The 24,870-nt window shown below is 42.3% G+C and overlaps 1 protein-coding gene across 3 annotated transcripts in view; it reads left to right on the top strand.

Moving 5' to 3' along the window:
• The window catches only part of zfhx3b (zinc finger homeobox 3b), a 191,193-nt gene that overhangs the window by 52,194 nt on the left and 114,129 nt on the right, over positions 1–24,870 (top strand). For 2 of the 3 annotated variants that reach the window (XM_006780121.3, XM_087838966.1), the window contains exon 1: positions 3,087–3,433. The exons of the other annotated variant lie outside the window; for it this stretch is intronic. The gene's annotated coding sequence lies outside the window, so the exon portion shown is untranslated. Of the gene's footprint in view, positions 1–3,086; positions 3,434–24,870 lie in introns of those variants that run through there. 3 annotated transcript variants of the gene reach the window in all.

The raw sequence follows: 24,870 nt of genomic DNA on the forward strand, positions 1-24,870 counted from the left end.
CGTCGCAAATCCTCGAGATTCCTGCAGACTGCCTCTCACACAGCAAAAATGCGAGCTGTTCGAAGGGGCGATGCAGTTGTCTTGTTTTTCTAAGAGGGGCATGCTATACAGGCGATGCCGCATTGCTTAAAAACAGGTATCAGTGCCTGCCGTGGCTTGTGGAAGGCAAGTGCTGAGGAAATGCCGTGTTACAGCACACCATATATTTTACCAGCAGAGAGAGAGGGAGAGAGAGAGGGGGGAGAGACAGACAGAGAGGGAGGGAGGGAGAGAAAGAGAGCGATGGAAGTGGGGAGTTGGGTCTTGGCCATATAGGATACAATGTAAGAAGTTTGATTTTCATAGGCTCTTCAAAGGAATATATGCTATTGGATCTGTAGAAACGCCGGGTCCCATGGGGTTTCATAACCTTTCTAACCTTTAAGTCAAAGGCCCCTGGAAAATATAAAATATGGTCTAGCATTCATCTACCATCTTCGCCACTGCACCATCACAAAAGGCTAAACACATCGGCTGTGTGAGATCCTCGAAAAAAAAAAAAATTAATAAAAATGAAACACATTAGATTTGTCTGTGCCATGCATTTCTATCCGAGACACGCGAAAACAAACAAACAAACAAAATACATGTTCGGTAGATTTATTAACCCGGTTAAAAGTCGTTTCTTACCAAAGCTTTGTATACTGGGTACTTTGAATCTGTATGATTGGGCAATGTTTCGGCCGGGCTATGTTTGCCTTTTAACTGTTAACTCTGCGTCTGAATTCACCATATAGACCCAGACTAACAAATCCGTATTGTTTCAATAAACATGGCACGTTGTGTTATCAGGGAAAGCTACTGCTTGTATTCAGTGGACCAGGGACTCTATATGGAAGTGTTTGCACAGAAAGTGTGCACACTAAGAGTGAGGGATTGTCCATTTCCTCGGAGAATCAACAATAAAATTATCATAACAAAGAGCACTGAGAGACTCAAAGGTTGATTTTTTGCAATGCGGTCTTTTCATTCGGAGGAAACGATGGGACATCAGTTACAGAGGAGACGTGCTTTACGGAAATATTATTAAGACAAACAAACGCAGAACCTCAACAAATTCGTGTTCGGATCGATCATAAAGGCTTTCAGAATTTCCTGAACACGAAACACCTCAGGATGAGATGAGACACTGACCACCTGGGCTTCCTGTCATAATATCAGTGTAATTATCACAGCATAGCAAATTCCATGCATACAGGCCGGAGTGGACCAAACAAAAAAACAAAAAAATGCCTGACACAACTCTGTCACCTTGTCACACATTTATAGTGTTATTATTATTATTTAAGAGAAGGTGCACTTATTGAACATGATGCTGCCAACAAACAAAATCAGTTTAGTAATAGATGTCTTGATAGCCTGTTTCCCCATCACTCCTCTGTGTTTCAGCAAGCCTTTCACTGATGTGCTGGGTAAGAAACAATATATGTATATTTTTTAAATAGCTACTTCAGGCTTATGCACATTATAAATAGCCTTAAAAATTAAATTAGATATCACACACATGTATAGGATAGTTGTGGCTTCAACAAGTTCTTTATTTGGTTGGGTTTTTTTAAGAAGCTGAATTTTCTTTGCATACTGTACGAATAAAAGCAGCTCTCACGAGTTTGCCAGATTTACAGGAAAAAAATAAAAAATATTTAAACCTTTTATGGGGTTCTCCTAATATCTTAAATAACAAATTCTTTTATATTCCAACACTGCTGTAAGATATTGTGCTGAATTTTATTTGGTCTGCAATTTGGAACTGGCTGTAACTGTAAGGACGACACGTCCTTTTCATACCTTCTCCGTCAAACTTGCATTTTGCTCCGTCTTATTCTATAAAACCGAATTTGACAATTTCACATTTCCGTCAGGTGTCATGGCTTTGTTGCTTTATTTCACTTAAATATACGCACACACATTTTTATGCGAGTTGAGAAACACCTCATTGCTCTAAAGTTGCAGTAGACTTTCATGTACGTCTCACCATTGAGCCAGTCACCGTTGTTTTAATTTGATTTGATTTTTAATTGGGAAATAAACGCAAGAATTCAAAAGGATTCCCTTCCATGTTTTTGCAAGGGTCGATCTACACGAAGTTGATCAAAGTTTGACATTTTTGAAGGCGCGCGACACCGCTGTTTAATGCCAACTTCAGTCTCTGGGCAAGTGGCTTTCCTCTTAATGCTTCAAAATGTATAAATGTGCACGTACATATAACCTGTTAGTTCTAATATCCATGGAACTAAGCATGCTCCTTTTTCCCTTTGTTTTTTGCGGGTTACAATAGTAAGCTATACCCTGGCATCCTGCATGCTGCTGTTACAGTACACTTTTGCATAGATGTGGAAATCGCTTTGAAAAAAATAATCATCCCCCCCCCCCCCCCCCCGCAAATGTTTATTGTAGTTCTTTGCAAACACGACAGGTCGCTGAATGGTTACAGGTACACTGTGCCGATGACTAGCAGGCGAACTTTTCTGGTCATTTCAGCTGCCGAGAGTCTGATTTGGTTTTCAATAACTTCTTTGAACGTACAATCTAAACTCACTTTAAAAAAAAAAAAAGAAGAAGAAGAAACATAACCCTCCGTGCAGCTTTGACGAGACCAAATTGGCTCACATGGACCCAAAAGAGACTGAATAAAATAAAACCGGACTGCTTATGCGCTTTAAGTGACCGAAACATGTGCATATCTTTCATTTTAAAAAGCAAAAACCGCGACAAGAAAACGTTTCCAAAAAGTGGAGGAAAAAAAAGAGCGGAAGAAAAGCTGCGTCCGTGGCACCGGGCTTTGCCTGCTACGGCTGCCTGCTCCACTATTAACTTTCGCTGCCTTTCCTCTAATCAAACTCTTACTTTCCGCTGTTCTTAATTCCATATTTTCAATTCCTGATCATTACTTTCCTCTTTTTTCTACTTGTATCTATCCATCCATCCCTCCCTCCCTCCTCTTTCTCCCTCCCTCCCTCCCTCTCTCTCCCGAGCTCTCTCCTTTGCTGAATCTTATTGATCCAGAAGGCGGCTAATTAGCCCTTCCCTTCGTGCCTGTGTAATGAAGCACATGCGCACTGAATTAATCACAGCCATTTTTTGCAGGAAACTAATTAGCAGGAATAAAGATCCAAAGAGTTTTTTCTTTTCAATCATCAGATCTCACTTTCACCTCTTCCTCGCTCCCTCTAACACAAGACTCATCGCCTGCTTTGCATCCAAATTATTTTTATATTGCCTTTAACAACTAATAGTACCTACTTCGTTTTTTACACTCCGCAACAACAATGATCTTTCTTTTGCCACCCTAAGCGCAAACTGACCAAAAGGGGACTGCCTTGATGGGATCTTTAGCTAAATCATCTCAATACTGGATTAAAAAGCGAGGATCACAAACCGGCAGCGAGAAATTGTAAGTTTCAACTTTGCGTTTGTCTCTTTTCCTCTGTTTCAGCGATCCTATTCTTTTCGCTGTCTGACTTATCTGAATCTCTCCTCTCCTATCTGTTCGTAGTTTTTTCGTGTAGCGGACCTGGCTATTCTCACGTTGTGAGAAAAGGCTGGCGATCACAAGTTCATTTCATGCAAGTAGTTGGTTTATTCTCGATTTTTATTCGTATCGTTACCTGTGTTTACATCAGCGTCCGTCCTCTCCTCCTCATGAATGGAAGATAAGAAATAGGCAAGACAGCGATCCACTCCAAGCAGTTGATCGTGGAGAGAGGGGGGGGATAAAAAAAAAGCACGGTTTTAAAACAAATGTGTGCTTTTCGGTGGGATCGGGGAAAGGTGTGGAGGGTTTGTGGTTGTCGAGAAACGTGTTTTGAGGCACAAACGCAATGAGAGAGGGCTGTGCTGAGCGGCGGACGAAGGGCAGCGGCAGCTCCACATGAGCGCTGCCCAGAAAAGGAGCTCCAAGTCCAGCTAGTGGGGTCCGTGTGTGTCCGGCAGATGGGAACATCTCTCTCTTTCTAAATTTTGACAGATTTCACACTTGCCACATCCACGGGGTTTCACCAACGTCGTGTGCTTATAAAATCCTCTTCTGGATAAAGACATTTTTGTTCTTCTCCGACACGTCTCTGTCTGAAATGGGCAATCCCTCCGCCCTGCCTTAGTTCCTCTAGCTACACTTTCCCCCCTTTACCCCACTTTGTCCATCTTTTCTTTTTTATTTTTCATAGCGGTTTGCCTCTTTCAAGCGTTGTTTTTAAGTCGATACTCGCTCATTCACTGACGGAGTCACATGCAAATCGATCGACGTGTGTGTGTGTGCGTGCATGAGCGGGTTTGTGTTTGCGGGCGCGGTGTGTGCAATGTGAATGTGGTTTGTTGAGGGAAAACGGAGCCCAGGGTCTCCTTCGTGACAGGAGCGGATCAGCAGGACCTTGTACACGGACAGCCTGAGAGTCTGAGCAGCGCTGCACAGAGCAGACATGCATTTTAGGGAAGACGGCGACAGCCTGCGTCTTCTGCCTCGAACTACTTGGCTACCGTATCTTGACTTTCAAGAAAAGACTTTTCCCCGAGAAACGTTGACCAGAAAGACAACAACACATTGCCTCATTTGACTGACCTTAAGCAGACACTATCATTCCAAAGTTACTGCCGGAAACTTTAAGCGTGGTCCAGGCTAAACCTGCAGGTCACTGAATGCATTTAGTGATCGCTCGTAGGAATAAAAAAAAGAGTGAGTGAGAGAGAAAAGAAAGTCAAACTGGATATCTTCAAAATAGAACAGACTGCATTGTTGAGTGGAAAACACACGCCTTTTGAAAGAGATGGTCTCAGCTGAAGAGGCCTTTTTTCCCCAATACAGTTGATTATAGCTTTGATAGGCCAACTAATCTCCCCCTCCCAAAAAACACGAATCTGATCGGAAAAAATAAAGAAATCGGAAATTCTGTTGCCTTAAGTGTAATTGAAAGATAAAAAATTCTGTAAATATCCTCAAACATAACGACTACTTTTCAGGAGGACTTGGTCTATATACGGCTATTTAAAAAGCGGCGAGAATGATTAGGTAATCTGCGATATATTTCGCGACACAGAGTCGGGAATAGAAAGAGAGAAAAAGGTTTTTCCGAGCGAGCAGAGGCATTGATAGGATATGTGTACCGTTTGGGGAAGCAGAAAGGGGGGTGAGAGGCTGTGTGTGTCTGTCTGTGAGGGTGGGGGGGTAGGTCAGACAGCAAGAAACGGGGGGAACAGGGGTCATGGAGTGAGTGCAGAGATAAAAAAGACAGAGAGGAAACCCCCTCGCAAACAGCCGAGGGATAATGGGGAGAGAGTGGGTCTGGCTGGGGGAACAGGGTGATGGTAGGCTAGTTGTTGGCATGTTTTGGGAGCCACACAAAGCCCGTATGGTTGTCAGCATCTGCAGGATTAAGACTTATTTTAGGATGGGAGAAACGAAAATAGATCGGTAAAGGGTTTAATAAAATTAAACGTTCATGTAGTCAAGAGGTTGCAAGAGAAAGCCCCCCCCCCCCCCCCCCCTCAAAAAAGGGGTGGGGGTGGGGGTGCTGCTGAGGGTAGGAGTGCAGAGGGGTCAGATAGCCATGGGCCATAGAGGAGCAATCAGAGGAAGAGGTCAGGTAAACAGATCCCTACCTTTCAGGCTGTAGAGGAGCAGACAGAAAGAGATTAGCACTGCCAGAGAGAGGAGAGACCAGCATTCTTATTTTTCTTTGCATTTTTATCGGTAATCTGATTCACATTTAAGTCATTTTTTTTCTTCTTCTGTACTTTGTATTCCTGTGTCTTTCTGCGACTGCAACAGTAACTTTTATGTGCTTCGAATTTTAAAGGTGTTAATATAGGACAGGTAGGCTGCTGTGCCAAAACATGAGTGATCTCCCTTCCTCCCCTGCCTGACAGTTAACGCTCCACATCCTCCCTCTCTCTCCCTCTTACCTTACAAAACAAAGACAGCAGAAATGTTTACTGTCATCTCACCTGTCTGATTTTCCTGTCTTGCCTCATTGTCATATTTATGTTTAATTATAACAGTTCTAGGAAAAGGTATAGGAATGTCACATGCTTTATTTTTGTGTAATCTATTTCACAAATTGTCAGGAGCTGTGTTTGGTGTCGCTAACTGTAGTATCTCAAGCTCATCTCTGACTGTGATAGTGGAAGTATTCCGCTCAGGTTTAAAGTGCTACCAGAGTGATGTATTTACCACAGACAGCTTGTGTAGAAATATTTGAGGCCATCGTATTTATTTTGATTTGATTTCTTGTGATCAGTGTTATTTCTCCCTCTCCGTTAATACCTTTCTCAAGACTAGGTTATCATTTTTGTTTAGAAGAGTGTTTTTTGCCAAAAGCTCATTTTTAATATTTCCACAAATCCAAAAAACATTTCAACACAAATAGGTATGGCAAATCACCTAAGCAAAATATGAATGTAGTATATTCCCTATGTTGACAATAAAAGAAAAAAAATAGCTTATGGATTTATTTCCCAAATTTAATTGTAATTATTTTTTATCAGAATTTTATTAGTTTATAATTTGATCTTTGTGACATCACACGGTGGGATTGTTATGTGAACGTGATGGACAAGTATCTAAATTCTTTTTCTTTTTTTGAAATCAACTGGATTTGATTTTCTCCTCCACCCCAATAGCACTGTGGTGCATTTTGTTGTGAAGCGTGATTCTGGTTGTGATTTATCGTGTACTCACACCTGGTTATTTCTGTGTTCTTTGTGTTGCGATTGTTATTCATAACATGAAGGCAATATTTGGCATCGTAAAGCTCTGATATGATGTCAGTATTTGCTGTGGAGATGTGCAGTTGTCATTGATCTTGCACGGCAACAAATCGGTTGTCCACTGTTTGCACTTAGCCACCCCCTCATCTTCCATTACAATATTTGATGACAGGTATATTCAGAGAATTCAGGTGTCACTTGACCGAATGAGTGGGAACAGCAGGTCCAGTTTTGTAAACGAGATAAAGGGGAGTTGCAGTCATCACAGATGGGCTTGTTCCGTGGTTTGGGGGGGTAGCACAGAGAAAGGGGAGACAGCGCCTCTGGCTGTCGTAACCCCTTCTCTTCCTCTCCATCTCCCCTCACTCTCTCACTCTCTCTCTCTCTCCTCCCTCTTTCACTTACCATCCTGTTCTCTGTGTTTTTGCATTTCGCTCTCCTTAACTCCCACCTTTCCGTGCTTGGGCACCGGTGCCGTGGGAGAGCTCGCTGCCATGTCCTCTGTCGGAGAGAGCCCTCTTTGGGTGAAACAGTAGGCTTGGGCCATGTAGGAGACATTCAGCACAGTTTCACTTGTGTCAGATAAAGTGTGTGTATGCACATATAGAAAACAAAAATCCATACTGATTTATGTGAAAAAAAATTCTCCATATTATTATTATTGTTATTGGACGGTTATTAAACAGTCACCAGACAGTTATTTCCTCCTTTCTGTGTATTGTCTGCATGTAAGTCAGAAAGTACAATATATGTGACTGGCAGTGATCACAGACGATGGCTTTTGAATTTGATGTGTGATTTTGATGCATGGTCATGCAACAAAGACCAGTTTTTCCAGCTGTCCTGCAGCCGAGGCCAGTATTTGCAGTATTTGTGTCATGCTATCATAAAGAAGCGGGCAGGGGGAGGAGGGTGTCTTAGTTAAACACAGATAGTGAGAAAGTGGGATGGGAGAATAGAAGGGATGTCATACTCTAGTGTGTGTGTGTGTGTGTGCGCATAAGCATGCCTACAGTGTGTGCATGAATTCTCTACCTGATCCCTAATCCCAGTGGCCCCCAGTGTCCAAAAAGAGTTCCTCTTTATCCTCAGAAAGCCATTCCTTTTTTCCTTATAATTCTCTCCCTGTCATTTTTTCTTCCGAGCTTTTCTTCATCTTCAGTGTCATCCTTTTATCTTTAAGTGAAATTGGTTGGTTATTTTTGTTTTTTTTGTGGTTTACTCTTTCACAATATGTTATCGTGTTAACAATCTTGGTTAAATCATTGTGGTAGACAAGATTTATGACTGAGAAAGATGCGCACGTGTCTGTGTGTGTGTGTGTGTGCCCGCGCAGCAGCGTTCAGATTTGTGGGCATACTGCCGTTCTGAAAATCTAATATCTTTTGAGTGTTCCCCATCAAGGTCTTTATATGATACCCTTTTGTTTTTGTAGTCAATGCTTTTATTAATTTTAAACAGTTTCCAAAAATCTAAGCCAGCGTTCAAATCAGAGCAGACCTGTGTTGTGAGAACGCAAAATCGCTCTCTTATCATACAGACATTAGAAAGATGGGGAGAAGGAGAAGAACACCCCCCCCCCCCCCACCTCCCCCCCCCCCATGTTTAGGAGCAAAGTGTGACGTCTAATTTGACTTTCTCCCCTTTAGTGAAGGGTATTCACTGTCTGCCATGGAACAGAGTACAATAATGTGTGACACAAATTTATACAAATTTTCATTAAATTCTAACAATAAATTAGTGCCGTGGAAGTCATGAAAAGGGGACTATAATGTGTTTGTGCATCTCCGTCCTTGACTAGAATCTCAGTATTGCTTCTGTAATAAATGTACAATATCAGTTTTGCAGCAAATAAGGCTGCTTGATAGATAGCAGTGTTGTAACAGTGATAAAGACTGTTTTATTTTTGGGTTGCTGTATCGACTGTGAGTGGAAAAGCTGTGTGATGCATGCCTGTCCCGGCAGTATACTGGCAGTATCGTAAAAGGTGAGTGTGTGAGTGTGTGTTGTGCATGTGTGTGTGGTAGCTATGACTGACTGTGCATCCTATCTGAGGCAGCAGCAGCTAGCTCTTGCATTTAGGGATGGGAGGAACATCGGTTTTGCGTCGGCATAAGGCTACATATGCCTACACGCGGGCAGGGTAGGGATGACAGGGAGGACTCAAAGGGCTGCAAAATTGAACTGAGCGGCACCCCAGCCCCCCATGAGCCCACCCTTCTCTTGGACCCTGGAGGCCAGCATTCCACCCTCCACGCTAGTGCTTATCATCACAAAGGGCAGAATGCATAAAACATGGAGGACGCTTAGACAGAGGCAGCCCAGGTTGCCTTTCTCTCTCTACACTGAGCCCTGGAACAATACATGGGCCCCTCTGGCCTGTGACTCTGACGACACACACGCCGTCTTTTTTGTCCTCCCCTATTTCTTTGTCATCCTCTTCCTCTTCCTCTGTGTTACTGTGCTCTGTGGAGTGATAACTGCCCTCGCATTGTTTATCTGTGTCTGTGAAATCTACTTTGTGTAACCGAAATGTAAGCGTGCGTGTGTGTGTGTGTGTGTGTGGGTGCATGAGGGAGAGGGAGTGACAGGTTCAGAAAAGTGACAGTGCATCAGCTGCATAGCTCCTGCTTTCAGTGCGTGTGTGCGTGTCTATATATGTCTAATAAATATACATATATATATATATTATTATTATAATAATATTATTATTATGTTATTCATATAATTGACCTATTGAATAGATGCCAGCATTTAGTAATAAAATAAATATTTTATATAAAAGAAGCCATCAGCATGCCATTTTTTCTTGTTGCTAATTTATGCCAGGGTCATCTAATGACCTAAAATCATGGCTTATATTAATACCAATTAAAGTGTGTGTGTTTTAAAATAACGGATCAAATACTATGTGAAAGCGATGCTAATATTTGTTCCTCCATGCAAGTCATTCTCCTCTGCTACTGTGCCCTGTGTTAACACTGCTGCACGTGCATAAACAAGCTGTATTTGACCTTTTTTTGTATTTACTTACTGACTGATTCACTGATACAGTGAGGTAAAACTGCAATTCGAGTGTTTTTCTTAATGCAGTGATATTCTATTTTCTTTTTTCACTTCTTGGTTGTAGCTTTAGTTTTGATTTCAGATTTAGGTCATAATGATTTTAATTCCCTTTCTGTGTTTTTTGCATAGCATCTATCTGCTCTGAGACTCTGAAACAGTAGTTATGTCTGCCTAAGGAGGTATTAGTCTGCATCTGTCTATGCGTTATGAGTGTCTGATAGCTGGGCGGTAGGAATGTACCGCTGGGATGTGCTGGACCCCAGCAGGTCTATGGCACTTCCTCTCTGTGTACCTCACAGCTTATCCTCCTCAGGATTACAGAGAGAAGAAAAGAAAAGAGTGATGGCAGGAGCACCCTTTCCCTCTCACACCCGCTTTCCTATTTTTACTCACACGCACACACACATACACACTCTCATACAAATCCCAACAAAAAGTGTAATTCACTTGCAAATGTGTAGTATCCCGACCATGTTGCACGTTGAGGGGATGGAGAGAGAGAGAAGGCGAGGGAGGGGCGGAGATGGAAAGACTGTAGTGTATTTCAGCATTAGACAAGGCTGAGATGAAGCTACAGACTGCTGCTTTCTGTTCATAAAAGGCAGCCGGCTTCATCTGTTCGCCGATAGATTATTTAGGAGTTTGCGCACATCATCTGTTGTTTTGTCTGTGTAAATAACTAAATGTGGACATGTGTGCATTACGAGATGTCGTACAGAAAGCATGCGAGTCAAAACTTGCCATTTGTCATTCCCCTGGTTTCTCCTGAGGTGGCCTGGTGTTGCTTGCTTGGTGCCCTAGGCGACTGATCTGCCAGCAGTGAAGGGGTTAAGAAGCAGGGATAGCCCTCTTTTGTCTCTGCGGCCCTCTTTGCCATTGTTGTGGTGGAATTGAGCTCAGTGCACCTCACTTGACCACAGCAAAGCAATAAAATGGCCTCTAAGTGCTGTAGCCTCCATAGTCTTCAGATGTCAGCTTTCTTTCAGCTTCTGCTTATAGTTTCCTTTTTTCCTCGGTGTTCACTGTATGCATACCTTCTGTGTATTATATTTTTAGTAATACATTTAGCATAACATGCTGACGCATTTTATTACTCCTACATGACTATATATTTTTTTAACTGCATAGTGAGAAGAACTTTATCTCTTTGTGTGTGTGTTTTTTGTTGGAAGGTGCACGTAAATCAGAAACTAAATTCTTAAATTTTTTTAGTTGGTGCTTTGATTGGTTGGATTATATAAAAGAAAATAGCTGTGATGGTCCTGTCCTGAAAACAATATCAATATATATGTTTTCTTTATTAGCTTTCAGTGAATATAAAGCAGCATGGAGCTTTATAGTATGATGAATTTTTATGGAATTGTGCTTTTTTTTTTAAAAATACATACAATCTGATCACCACCTAAGTCATTATCAAATGAAATGAATAAATTAAAGCAACAGCCGAATAAATGACAGCAGACTTGGATCCCTCAGTTTTTAAGCTATATACTGTATTTTATTATTTTATATTTTCAGTTCTAAAACTAGTAATAATGAAACAAATGCAGGTCATGATATACATATTTCATTTGAGAATGTATTATTATATTGTGGTGTTATTGTGTTCGAATGCACAGATGATTGTTTATAGCAAAGTCCCACCTTGGCAGACGCTGTAATTAAAAAGAAGATCTACTGCATGTGCGTCTGTCGCCGTCTCACCTCGTCAAATAAGCATCTACCTCTTGCAGTGAGCATGTCCATGGATTTATGAAAGATTTCTGATTGGCTCAATTATAATTGCCACTGTCCCGAGTTAAAACCATTTATGGCAGGTGTCACACACACAGGCAACGTTATATGTGACACCAACCTGCAATTAAACTAGCAGTTCTTCAAAACCACGATATTACTGCAAGCCTCTATGTTATTCTGAATGGTGTCTCTGTCTTGTGTGCCTTTGCCTCTCCCGTCTCCTCTCTTTGCTTTCCTCCTCCGAAGACACGTGTGGGTTTCACTCTGGGTCTCACTGTACCAAAAACAAATGCTGTTTCTCATTTTCCCTGTGTTAAATGAACAAACATAAGGACTTCAGTGCCTCATAATAAATTGATTAGAGAGTGCAGACTCCCACACAGCAACACCGAAAACTGAAGATGTACAGTGTAACTCTGTGTGTGTGTGTGTGTGTGTGTGTGTGTGGCCAGCAGAGGAGAAGGCATACTCTCGTTTCCTCCCTAAGCAACTATAAATGTATATTTATCCAGTTTCATGGCATTTGTTGTCTCGTATATACCTTATACTTCCACATATGTTCTCAGCGCTGTTTTGCACCCAGTAGCTGATGTCTCGTTATGACAGCGCCGTGGCGTTTATGTATTTGATGCGTAAATCTGGTAGACTGTTTGGCTTTCATTCTGATGTTTGGTGTCACAGACCTGAGATCTGGCCTAAGCTGGAGGGGGTGGGGTAAGTCCCATGGGGCTGAGACAAGACTATAGGGCCGTAACAGACCGGTGACCTCGGCTTTGTGACGTCATTCGCCTCGTCTGGTCACCATGGAATTCATTTTCCCTACTGTTTAATGAATGAAGATGGGGGCCCCGGCTAGTTTATGGAGCTATTAGTTTCTCTGCTGAATATGGAGACCAATGTAAGAATAAGACAGCATAATGGCAATTTATAATAATGACTTTAGGTTAAAACATCCCTTTTATAACCTCTTCACGTCTGTTAGACTTTGGTTTCGTTTGAATTAAAGTTTTCTTTTCCTCTTTTATTGAACTTGTGACTTTTCAGTTTTACTCAGGTGGCAACACGTTGCAAGCATTGTTGTACAAAAGAGTAAAACAAAACACACCCTGACCACATATAGGAAGTCAGGCTGAGGTAAGAGCTAGACTCAAAACGGATACTGACTGTTACAACAGTTTTTCTCCTCTTTACATGCTAGTGCCAATTCTTTGACAATAAAAGATTCTACTTTCCCCCTTTCATGCTACTGTTTTCTCCTTCCTCTGTGGAGCCTTAAAATGTCTTTTCCCCTATAACCACTCTATATCATGCAAATTTGACAGAGATTTTAAAAAGGCTTCATTTGTGTAATTTGGGCTGTATGTCTTATGTAAATCCAGCACTGTCCCTGCAAATCAGACGAGGTATCTGTACGAGGACGAGGAAGGCTGTAAAAAAGGCTCCTCTTACTGCCTGCTTTTGTTAGAGCCAGGTGTTTCCTCATGTCGGATCATGCCCTGATGGGGAACAACAGGCCACATGGTAGGTGAGAACCAAGTGTTTAATGCTAGCGGATAGCTTTTCTTTCTGTGGTCTTCCTGTGCCACAAGCAATGCGCAGAAAAACTCTTGCAAACAAGCAGAGTAGACTGGTAAAACCGCTCTCTGTGCTGAGGATTAACACAGGAAGTAGCCCTTGTATGGCGCAGGAGCTGTGTGGATGAACTCTTTCCCTCCCAGCAGCACCAGGAGCAGGACAAGTGTGTAGATGACACAGCTTTTGTTTACACTGGAGAGAATATGGGTTTGGAGGAAGGAGAGAAAAGAGAGAGGCGCTGGTCAGGGCAGGGGGAGGGCAGACACCAGTCTCATCACTTCCTTCCTTTCTGTAGTTTTTCATATATTTTTTTTTTGGACATTTTTCACAAGTTGCCATTGTCAGAACAACAGCAGACAGAAGAGGAAGTGTATAACTGAAGCACATGTCCTGTTAAAACATTTTGCATGAAACATAATCATGGAACATAAACGCGTGAAAACTTTTTTTGAATGTTTTCAGGCTCTGTCTTTGATCAGTGAGCTTGATCTCTCCTGCTACATCTACCTTTTTTTCTCTACTAGACCAGGAACATTAAATAAGGCTGTAAGTTTTGACCCTGATCAAGACCAAACACTTGTTTCCTATGGGTTTTGTTTTTTTTAACTGCGCAATCATATGTGCAGATGTTCATGGCTGTTTAATTGTACATGGAATATATATGAGTTCTTTCCTGCCTTGTTATAACAAAACAGCAGACTGACACCTGCACTCTGTGTCTCGTTGAGCCCTGTGGTCAGGGTAAAATGTACTTTCACATGACAGATGGGTATGTGGGGCCTTCAACAGGAAGCCTGGCTTCAGTGTTTCACAATCTCGCCAGAAACAAGAACTGAGTACCCGCACTATGGTGAGCCGTCCGCCTTTTTTGTAATGGATGCCAGCTTGCATGTAGTGGGTACAAGCACGGGGTGGAGGGAGGGGTACCCCAACATAAGTGGACCCCTGAGACCTCCTGGAGGGTAGAGGTGTGGCGAACGTCTGTTTTGGGCATGGCTTGTGTCAGCGTGTTTAGCGTTTGCCTGTGAGGGCATTTATATGCAAATGCTAAACAACCTATTGGGGTAGCTAATTACAGCAGGGCCTTTGTGTGTGCCTGGCAGTGAGAAGCAGGGAGTTTCTAGCACGCCAAGCCTGGACTTCCCCTGCTTGTTTACTCATTGTCTTTCCTTATTACCCCCTCATTGACACTCCCCTTTTGTGTGGCTGTGCCGTTTGCCTGCTTGCTGGCTCCTCCCCTTGTGGTGCTGGAGTTAATGTAGCAGATTAAAGAGGCAGCACTCTGGCCCTGTTTATTTCCTCTTTCATCTGGTGGCCCAGCTCTTCTTTACTCCGTAGCCATCCCTCCCATAGCTTTTGTTTAGCCACCACCCATTCAGAAAGGATTCAACCACATAAAACTCTCGCTCTCCTACAACTAATGCTCAGCTAATTACGTTGCGTGATAAAAATGCATTTAGGTCAGGTTTTAATGCAATGCAAATTTATGAGCAGGCAGAAGCAAATATTAACTTGTAGAGCCACTGATACTCATTGGTTGGGGACAAAGGTACACCTCCCTTAACTGCCAAATATGAAGGTTTTTTGTGTGGTTTCACTGTCACTGCTGCTTTTTTTTCTCTTCTTTTTTTTTCTTTGTTGTCAGGGACTTTAGAGCAGCAGGATGCACTACAGATTTTCCAAATACGGAGTCTCCTCCTAGGCACCTGTGCAAAGATGTGCTTGCTAATAAAATCACAATGCTCCAAAGAATAATCAAGGGTAGTCCTGTTTGTATTACTGTATACAACTCAAGTTTCAAACGTGAATAAAACAGACTTCTGAGTCATTTGTTGCTATTTGTAGTAATGAGAGTACAACAAGTCCTTGAATTTAAAGGTAAATGCTGTGTAATTCACAATTAAAGAAAAAAAATGCTAGACTTGAGCTAATTCTCGCCAATTCATAAAAGTGTTGTGTGTGTGTGTGTGAGGACACACTATAGGATCGCTTGGTGTTTGTGTCTTCACGGGATCATCATGTGCTCATGTGATTTAAGAGTTTTGAAAAGACAGCCTTTATTTCCCCTGTTTTGTAGGTCCACACACCTGGATTTTCTGCAGTCATGATACTTTTATTTGCTTCAGAACATGATATGGGTTATTGTTTCTTTTGAAATAAAAATGTGTGCATTAGAATATCTTATTCACTTTTCTCCATACAGCATGCAGCTACATCTGACTGGCCTTGCTGCATTCTTGTGAAAATGTTTTGTGCTAAAACAAAGAGAGAGGAAGAGAGTAAAAGACCTGGTTTAGAGCTGTGTCTCACTTCATTTTACTACCCAAGTTTCACTGTTTGTTCCACAGTTTGCCACCACCTGCACCCCTTACTACACTTATAGCAGCTCCCACTTTCATTTGCTGACAAATACTTACCCTCACACACATATATGTAATGATAAATACTTTTTTTTTTTTTTTTGGGGGGGGGGGGCAGCTTGGTTGGCGAAGGAAGTCAAAATGGATCAAAGGCCATGTGTGAGGAAGCCGGACTACCTCATAGAAAACAGCTGCCCCTTGCTGTCTCTGCCTCTCACCCTGACCTGACAGCAGCCAGAAATATGAGGCCTCTCCAGACCTCTGTCCTGGGAAAGAGGGACAGGACAGCACACATACACTCTGAAAAGCTTTTGTTTCTGCTCTCTCTCACTCTCACTCGCTCTCTCAGACATACAAAGAAGAAAGAAAGCCGTTTGTCTATGCTCATTCACTCATTCAGCCACAAATAGAAATCTTCGTTTCATATATACACTCCCTCTTCCACCCTCACAAAACCATTAAATTATCACATGCTTGATTTCTCTTTATTGTCTGTTTGTTAAACTGTTTCATTAGCTGTTTTAGTCAATTTGGCACAATTTGTCTGTCAATCTTCCTCTTCCTGCAACTGCCTTTCTTTGCAATTCTCTCCTGCCAGCAACATTGTGCCTGCTCTTTCTGTGAGCCGGGCCTTCCTCGACACTGTCTGAGAGTGCTTTTCTTCCCCTATGCTCTTGTCTCCACCTTTCATCACCGCATTTCTGGGATTTCTCTCTCTCTCCGCTCTGCTTTTCTGCTGTGTTCAAACTCTGACTGAGTTGAGAAAGGCATTCAGCTCCCTAATCCGGGCTCCCTCTATCAGGAATGCTAATACGTGTGATTGTGTGACCCGCCGAAGCCCGGCAACATCTGCAGGAGCCAATGGCGAGCCCCTGCCCTCCCACACCCACTGTGCCCCCTGCCTTTGAGCGTTCACTCACTGCCATTATTTCATTGTTTCACTTCACGCCTGTGACTGGGCAGTGCGGTTAACCCTCTGCTGCTCAGACCAGGCTACATACAGTCCCTCACACAGGGCCAGAGGGGAACTGTGGGGGTGTATGGGTTTGGGAAAGCCCTTTCCCAGGACAAGTCCCCCTGTCAGCCCATCTGGTCTTCTACATACAGCCCTACCCCTCGCACTGTTTACTTACGCATTCCACTACTAGTCAGTGCACATTTGTGTGTTCATATGGTTTGTTTAAAAGTATGGTCACTTGTGAGTTGAGCCACAATGGCAGGAATTACCATTTGCGTCTCGCTACGCATTCTCCACGGGTCGATTTTGCTCTCTCGGAGACATCAGGAAATGGAAACTTACTCTTGATAGGGTGAGATCTGAAAGGATTGTGGTGTTAGCCAATAAAAACCTGTTATTAAATTTTCAGGCACCTCTTTGCCAGGTATCACAGTTGAAAGAAATTATTGTTGAGATAGTGTCTGTTTTCAGAAAGATGAATTACTGGTAAAGCTCAACTGACAAAGTGAATCTGTGTCATGCAGGAATGTTGCTGATTGAATTACCCTTTTCTTCAGCCCCGGCTGTACTCCTGCATATGTATTCAAGCTACACCGTACAATAGACAGGCAGAGCAGTAGATTGGATTTCTGTGTGCTTCATTCACATTCAAACATTTACCTGTTAAAGCTTTCAGATCGTCAGACCTGTCAGAATTCGGTCGATGTGACTTGTTTGTGCTAGATTCTAGTCAAAAAGTGCATGTGTACATCACACACACTGTAGTGTTAAGGCTGTAATACTAGAAAAAAGCCAAAAGAAATATTTTATACTTGAATTAAACTTTAGCCATTAAGCTGCTTGTTAGCATTAGTGCACACTTACTGATTTTAGGTGCTGCTCAAGTTTCTCAGTGTCAGTTTATTGATGAGTATGACTATAGTGGACTTTTAGTTGTGGCTGTTTTTATTTTGGGTTAAAAAAAAAAACCCGCAGCAGTAGTAGTAAATAAATATTGCATTTGCAGAAGTCTATACCAAATGAGAGGTTTTAATTGTCTGTCAGTAAGTTCAGTGTGTTTGCTGCCTGAAACTGAAAAGCAGCTACAAATTTTTTCCAATTGAATAGAGAAAATCAACTTAACAAGTAAAAGAAGTACAGAAATAGTGTAAGCTTTGTACTGAGCTGCGGTATCCAGAAGAGACCAAAAAAACCACTTGAAAACACACATACGTTAACACATGTTCAAGGCGCATCAATGATTTTGTCCTTTGTTATCAAAAGCATGATTAATCATTACATTTTTGCAAAACAGGGGCGCTGTTACCATGGGGACATGAAATTGTCCATGCTGCTTTGCATATCAACTGAAAAGTTTGCGATTGTTGTACAACTCTGGGTGGCGTCTAAAGCTGCTGAAGGCCTGCATAGTTTTAAAAGAGAGTCCACTCTTTTGGCATTCTTTCACGCCTCCTGTGAGCTCTGTACTTTAGCTCAATGTGGTGCTTGTAGTGCACTTAAACACATTATTGAGCAATTCAGCAGGAATGGAGGTTTTGATGTTTTCCTGCATTTCCTTTGGCATTGAATGTCAGTGTAGATTTTCAGCCATCACTTTCATAAATAAGGGGGGAAAATGTATCCGCATGAGTGTGTAAATCAACCGAAGTGCAAATGAGAGGACTCACTTTTTGTTTTCTATCAAATACCTGACATAATTATGATGATCAAATCAGAGCTCCAGAATGTTAAACTTTGGGTCAAATTAAGTTTGCAGTCTTGCTCTTCACGGTTTCAGTTCCTGCAAAAATATTTAAAATGATTACTAGCCTCAAGGAAATACATGTGAGCCCGCTATTCCAGTTGTGATGGCTCACTGAAACCAAAGATGGAAGTGTGTCATCCATTTATAATATCAGAACTTCAGATCATCTGGGCCTTCCTTCCTTCCTTTATCAGAACCAACACCCTCCTTTTTGAATTATCATCCACTTTGTTTTGTACGTACATGTTTTATTTTTAATTGTTTTTGTAACCTGTTCATTTTATATCTATATTGCATTCTACCCATCGAATATATAAATGTTTGACTGAACTAATTGTAGAATTGCAGCTCCCTTATTCCTTTGTTTACGGGCATGTTTCAGGGTTTCAAGACGGTTTAAAAGGAATGGGCTCCACAGAGCCAAATTGGATCTGGGTATGTAAATACTGCTCTGATGTTTAATGAGAAACAAAGTTAGCTAATTATAGCAGCTCGGAGAAACATGAGGAGGACAGTGGGAAATGTTTCCATCACTCCCTAGCTCTATAGATTACTGCCTAATTGCCTCAATCGAATCAGGCGGAGACATTAGCCAGAGAGGCAGAGAGTGAGAGAGAAAAACATGGGGATGGGGCTGATTACACATATCCGTCGGTGGCTCTTTAGATAATCCAGCAGAGGACCAGCAAACTGGGCTCTCTGACTTGGTATGAGCCCGTCTGTCTTCTTTAGTCTGCATGTCTCCCATGTTCTGCTCCCCTCCCCCCGCTGCAGTTGTGAAGGTGAGGATAGCAGGGTACTGTGTTCTTTTCTTCCATGAAAGCCAGCTGCAGAGGTGATTCATGCTCCCATGCGGAAGTTTTTCAACTATAATTACAAGTAATTCTGACACATGTTTATGCCTGATTTTACCAGACAGCTTCTCCGCTAATGACAAAGTAGTACAGAACATCCGCCCAAACATTTGTTACAACAATATTTTTCTGCCTTATTATTGTATGTTGTCATTTTAAAAACACGAAAAACACGCGGCGCCCCATTGGCCAACCTGTTGACAAACCTGGAGAATGGTTTCGCGCTCATTTTCTTTTTCTTTTTCTTTTTCTTTTTAACAATAACTCTGCTTTGTCAAATATCAGGAGTGTGAGAGTGTGAAACTTGAGCCAGATAGAAAATGAAGCCAGAGAGTTTTTAAGAAAGTCTTATTGTGGGAAGCCCAGTTTGCCTACTTGTGTTTATTTTACGTCTCACTGAAAATGATAAGGAGGGAGGAAAATGGCCCGTTCGCTCTGTTTATGTTAATTCCGGTAATTCCAGTTAATTGTGGCGCAGCAATAAAACTGAAAATGAACTGTGTCCCACTTATGTTTTGTAGGCAGGGTGAGCAGAATAAGGCGCTCCACTGGATCTGTTTCATCAGAGCACAGTAATATTGAGGTCAGCTGTCCAAAATGATCTCATGTTAAGGAATCGGCAAGTCAGCAGGGTCAGAGCAGAACCGCCATGACGACACTTTCTCCACGGTGATAACGCTGCCCTCCTTTCCCTCCCCTTCACTTCCTCTGCATGGGAACAGCAGAGAGGAGTCTGAACTGTATCTGTGCCCTTTAGCTCTGAGCCAGAATGGTACTACCATTGCCTTCTTACAAAACGTGCATCAAAAATCAAGTGAGGAGAGTTATGATTAACTGGATGTTTACACTTCTGATTATTCATCGCTTCAGCATGACAAATCTTTCCATCCTTAAAGTCCTCAACAAATATGCCAGTACCCAAAAATAAAGAACAGAAAATAGTTGTTTCTGGATGTCATAGGAGTGTAAATGGGTGCCTGTAAAATTCTTCCCTCAGTTTTCCCAGACAGGATGCTTAGCATAGAAAAAGCATGTAGGAATTCTGTGTGGGGAACCCAGTCTCCAGCAGATTCCTTTTTAAAGTTCCTTTGGGAAAAGAGGCACTGTAAACAGATAACGGCACTCATGCAGAAAGGGTCGGAAGTGGGAGGTCTTACTTTTTCAGGCCTTTGATATGATCACTCTGGGTGCCGCTTTTTGGAAGGTCGTGTGAGAGTAGGTGAGCTGGGCATTTCGTTTTAGCTTTGCTGCTCATTTACAATCCACTCCTCAGCACATTAAGCCCAATGTTGTCAAAGCATATTAAGCTGGGTTCTAAGTGAGTTTGATTGGTTCTCAGGTGAGGTTATAGCTCCTATCTTTATCCTGTCCTACAATTGGTCAAATATGACCTAGCTCTTTAAATTTCTCACTCACAGGCTATTTTGGCACCCTTACTCTCTGTCTCCCCCTCTCTCACGCACACATGTTCCCATAATTTATGGCTGCCGGGTCCTTGATCAATTGATAGCAGGGAATCCTTTGGTAAATAGAGTTTTAGACACATTGCCAATAGACCTGGGCTATTGATTGGAGTGTAAATTAAAAACTTAATCAGGTCTCCGAGATAAGATTTATCTCCGCTCCAAGCAAATTACAGGGCTGACTTGGAGACATAAAGGCAGGCCGGTGGGCAGATGAGCATTGCCCCTTCATGGGTGCCACGTCTGGCCACAATTCTCTGTCTGTCTTTCACTGCTAGTGCCACCCACCTCCACTTCTAGGCTCGCTCTTGTCTTGTAGAATAGAACATGTGCACTTTTGTGTTGACATAATGGATAAGTGCTATTCTTCAAGTCTTTAATTAGAACTAAGACTGGCTTGGGCTAACAGACTCTAAAGCATACGGTGGACATATTTATCCAGCATGTCCTACTGTGCCATTATGCACTTGGGAAGTAGTTTTATTTCTTTATCATTTTGTTCTGTTTAGCAGTTTATCTTGTTCGCTCTTCTCAATACTGCCTCCCTTCCTCTCATGCTCTGTGTTTAATCACTCACTTTCATTGCTGCCTGTGATGAAATATGTAAATCATTACACCCAGCTTTTATTTCTTCAATAATATTCTCATCTTGTTGAGGTCATTTTACGCTACAATAAATTCATGCACATTCATACGCACACGTGGTGTTGTCTATATTTTATATGTATTAAGACAATCCTTGGGATTGCACATTGATCAGTCTATGGATTTCTGCGATAATTGCTGAGGGAAATTTTCTCAGTCTCTACTCTTGTTCATTATTAACAATGGGAAATGGGTATACAGTCAAAATGTCTCTGAGTATAATTTCATCTTAAAATAGCGAGTACTTCTAATTCATGCTGGCTAATACAGAGCAAAGTGCATACATGCAAGGTTTTCCTCAGGTTTCACAGATAAGACCTGCTCACTGAGGATCCTGGGATCGGTACCTCACAGGTATCTTTCTAGATCTTTTGGTCCGTAATTAAAACATATACTTTTTCCCCCTTGTGATTAAGGCAGGTATTAGGCTCCTCTCAGGGATTATAGCACTTCCCATTATCTCTGGTTATAGTCTTCATATATAGAACCCACAGAAATGACATTGACCCAGAGAGAGGCAGACAGTGGAAGAGAAAGATGGAGAGTAGATAGTTGAGGTCATAAGTCCATTAGTAGATAACCGTAAATATACATAAATATAATAAAATGTGCAATACCCCTAAGGAGTATTATGCAGTGGTAATATGGACATCATTTTGGGTTTGCAAAGTGCTGGATAAGTGTTAGAGGTCTCCAAAAGTGCCATGTAACTAAACCCATCCAGTAGGTGCATAATGGTGGTCACCCTTCCTCTTTGTCTAGTTGTGGGGGAGGCTGAGACCATCAGTAATAGGCTTTTTGCCTGATAAGCCCGGAAAATACTCGTTTAGTTAGTGAAAGTGCAGAGGGATCCTGGCCTGATAAACCCACTGTTTCCTTCTGTAATACCCAACAGCTAAAATCAATAGTTGGGATAATTCTCCTCCTAGTCGTCCAGTTTCCTTTATCTGCAGCCTTCTTCAACCCATGTACATGGGGGTGGTGGTTAGCTGGAGTAAACCTCTGTGTATATAATAGGTTATATAGTTATACTTAAATATGACTTTGCTTTGTGAATATATATGTTTTTAAAACGTCTCTTAACTGCAACATTCAGGAGTAGTAATGGAAGTAGTACTCCAAAGTCTTTGCCCACTCATGCTAAATGCTTTTAGTTAAATGCTTTTAGCAATTAACTACAGTTTTCAAGGCGTGACACTGGAGCATTGGGTACCTTATTTCTTAATTTTATTTGTGTAAGGCTTCTCATGATAAGGGTACAACTTTCAGCAATCACCTCAGGTGTTGTCTAAGCTTGAGTGCTTGTATAAATCTGGAGTGAGGAAGTGGCTGTCAGCACTAAATTCACCCCTGAGAAGAGCATTGTGCTCTGTCAACAGAGGCTCTATGTTCTGTCACAGGTGCTTGATTAGACTTAAAAATACAGCGCAGGTAGAGCATCAAACAAAGCCACAGGATTGAAAGGGTTCTGAAAAGTGGCAAGAGTTCTTATAATGCACAGTTCCTGGAATTTCCTTCTTCGAGACTGCCTCTCGTCTCCATGCCGCTTGCTCGGAGGTGAAGTCGTGCCACAACATTTGATCAGCGTACAGAATTCCTAACGTGTCATTCCAGCGGCCCACTTTTTTCAGCATTATCATTTTGCTGGCAGACTTTCCCAGAGTTAGTTTCTCAGTAATCTCACTGGCCATCACAGCACTGCTGTAAAATACTGCCTCAGGTGTTAGCAGCAAGGGTGGTTAGCCTGGGACACTGTTACCTAAAGTGCAGTGTATTAAAAAGCAGTCAGGGCCCTGGATCACAGTATATCACAAGGGAGAAGCAGTGATAAGGCCTGCCTGCCTGGCTGCAGATCAATGAAGGTTACTGACATCATATCACAAAGTGAAAGCAACTGCTGCACCCCTAGCTATTTATCTGCGGCGGATCGGACATAGGGGGGTGGAGGGAAGAGAGAGAGGATGACATGAGACTACTCTGCCCCAATGTTCGGGGGGGACAAGTGCTGACTCCTCCTTTTCTACCCTGTCACTAAATCCTTTCCTGGTTCACCGTGGCACATATGACATTTAGCCCATATGGTTAGGAGGGCAAAGAGAGAAGGTGAGTATGGTTGTAGTTAGACTGAGAATTAGTTTGTCTGATAAGCACAAGCTCAGGCAAAAGTTAGTTGTCGCCTGTGCTGAAACATGAGAGAAAGTCATAGAGACTTTTGGGTGTGTTGTTCACTTACATTGTGTCGTATTTCTGTATTTTGGTTCATAAAAGTACTTCGTATGTCCTTGATTACCAGTTAAAATAATTTTATATTTAAGAGTTTCCAAATTGTAGAACTCGGATAATCTGGTAGTGTGCGACCTTCTGAGGCACCAAAGGTTCATGAACTTAAGTTCTTGTGTCACAGCTTATGAAGATTTAGACGGTATATAATTATTTGTAACCCCCCTTTCTTTTTCTCTTTATCCTTACACACATTTATTCGTCCATCGTAATGTGTGTCATAAAGCCCCTATAAAGCCCCCTATTCTCCTTAATTAGTGTAAGTGTGGTAATAGTGCGCTGTTTGTATGCATAGATGCACTTTGTGTGTCCATGTGTGGGAGATCATGCTTACAGGTACTGTATGAGTTCCATTTATCAGCTGCCTGGGGCACAATGTGGAGGATTTCCCCCAATGGGTTAGTGTGTAACTACTCTGTCAATACATGCTTGTCAAGGCTGGGAGAGTGCGGAGGAAAAAAGGCCCCTCACTCCAACGCACTGAAGCCACTTATTGAGCAGCCAATAGCTATTTACCTCTTGATGGTGGCAGGCAGAGAGAGTGGGTCCAGCCAGCAAGAGGAGCTCTGCGAGCGAGGAAGCAAAACCAGTGGCTCAGACAGAAGACAGGGAGGTCTGTGTTTATATGGAGCAGGTTGTCCTCTCCTGGCTCCTGGTCTTTGCAGGTCCTGGCTGTGTGTACAGCTTGCTGCTGTAAAGCCCTGCTTCCTCTCTGGAATCTTGGTGTTGACAGAGAGCATCTGGGCCCTGGGAGAGCTTCCAGCCTGCTGGGCCGTGTGTGTGTGTGTGTGTGTGTGTGTGTGTGTGTGCATGTGCGTGTGTGTGTGGAGATGGTGAAAGAAAGAGGTATGTAGAGAGGGTATGTATATATACTCTATATTTCCCTGCATATTCTAATTGGCTCTGCCCATTGAACTCCCCATGGGATTATGTCTTCCCTGGTCTCTTTACCACAAGCACCTAAAGGTGGTGAGTTTTATGAATGGGTGTTTTGATGAGTGTATCTTTTATTCATGCGTTCTTTGATTAGACAAAGAAAAGAATGTTGTAAAATACATGTGTTCATCTTTCCTCTTCTCATTTTGTTTTCTTAAACCTTCTTGCTCTGGTGAAAATAACCTTGTTTTGTGGGCTATGCGGTACGAGGTGCTCGATTAGTGAGTCGCCTGTTAGGACACGTCCCATGTACCTGAGTCACAGGCGGAAAAGTTAACCCTCACAGTACTATTTCGGAAGAGTTAGCCAAATCATGCACAGCTGAGGCTTAGCTGGGAGACGAAGGAAAAGGAAGGAATGAAGTCAGCCTTTACTGGGATACACACTGATTAAGTACCCTTGTTTATATCACAGAAGGTCCCCCGTCACACCCAAATCTGTACATGTATATCAAACTGAAATGAGATGTCAGTTTTGCACAAAGTAAGCCATACAAGAGCAAACCAGTGAG

The sequence above is a fragment of the Neolamprologus brichardi genome, chromosome 1, assembly GCF_056152115.1.
Source record: "Neolamprologus brichardi isolate AB-2024 chromosome 1, ASM5615211v1, whole genome shotgun sequence".
Lineage (NCBI taxonomy): Eukaryota > Metazoa > Chordata > Actinopteri > Cichliformes > Cichlidae > Neolamprologus > Neolamprologus brichardi.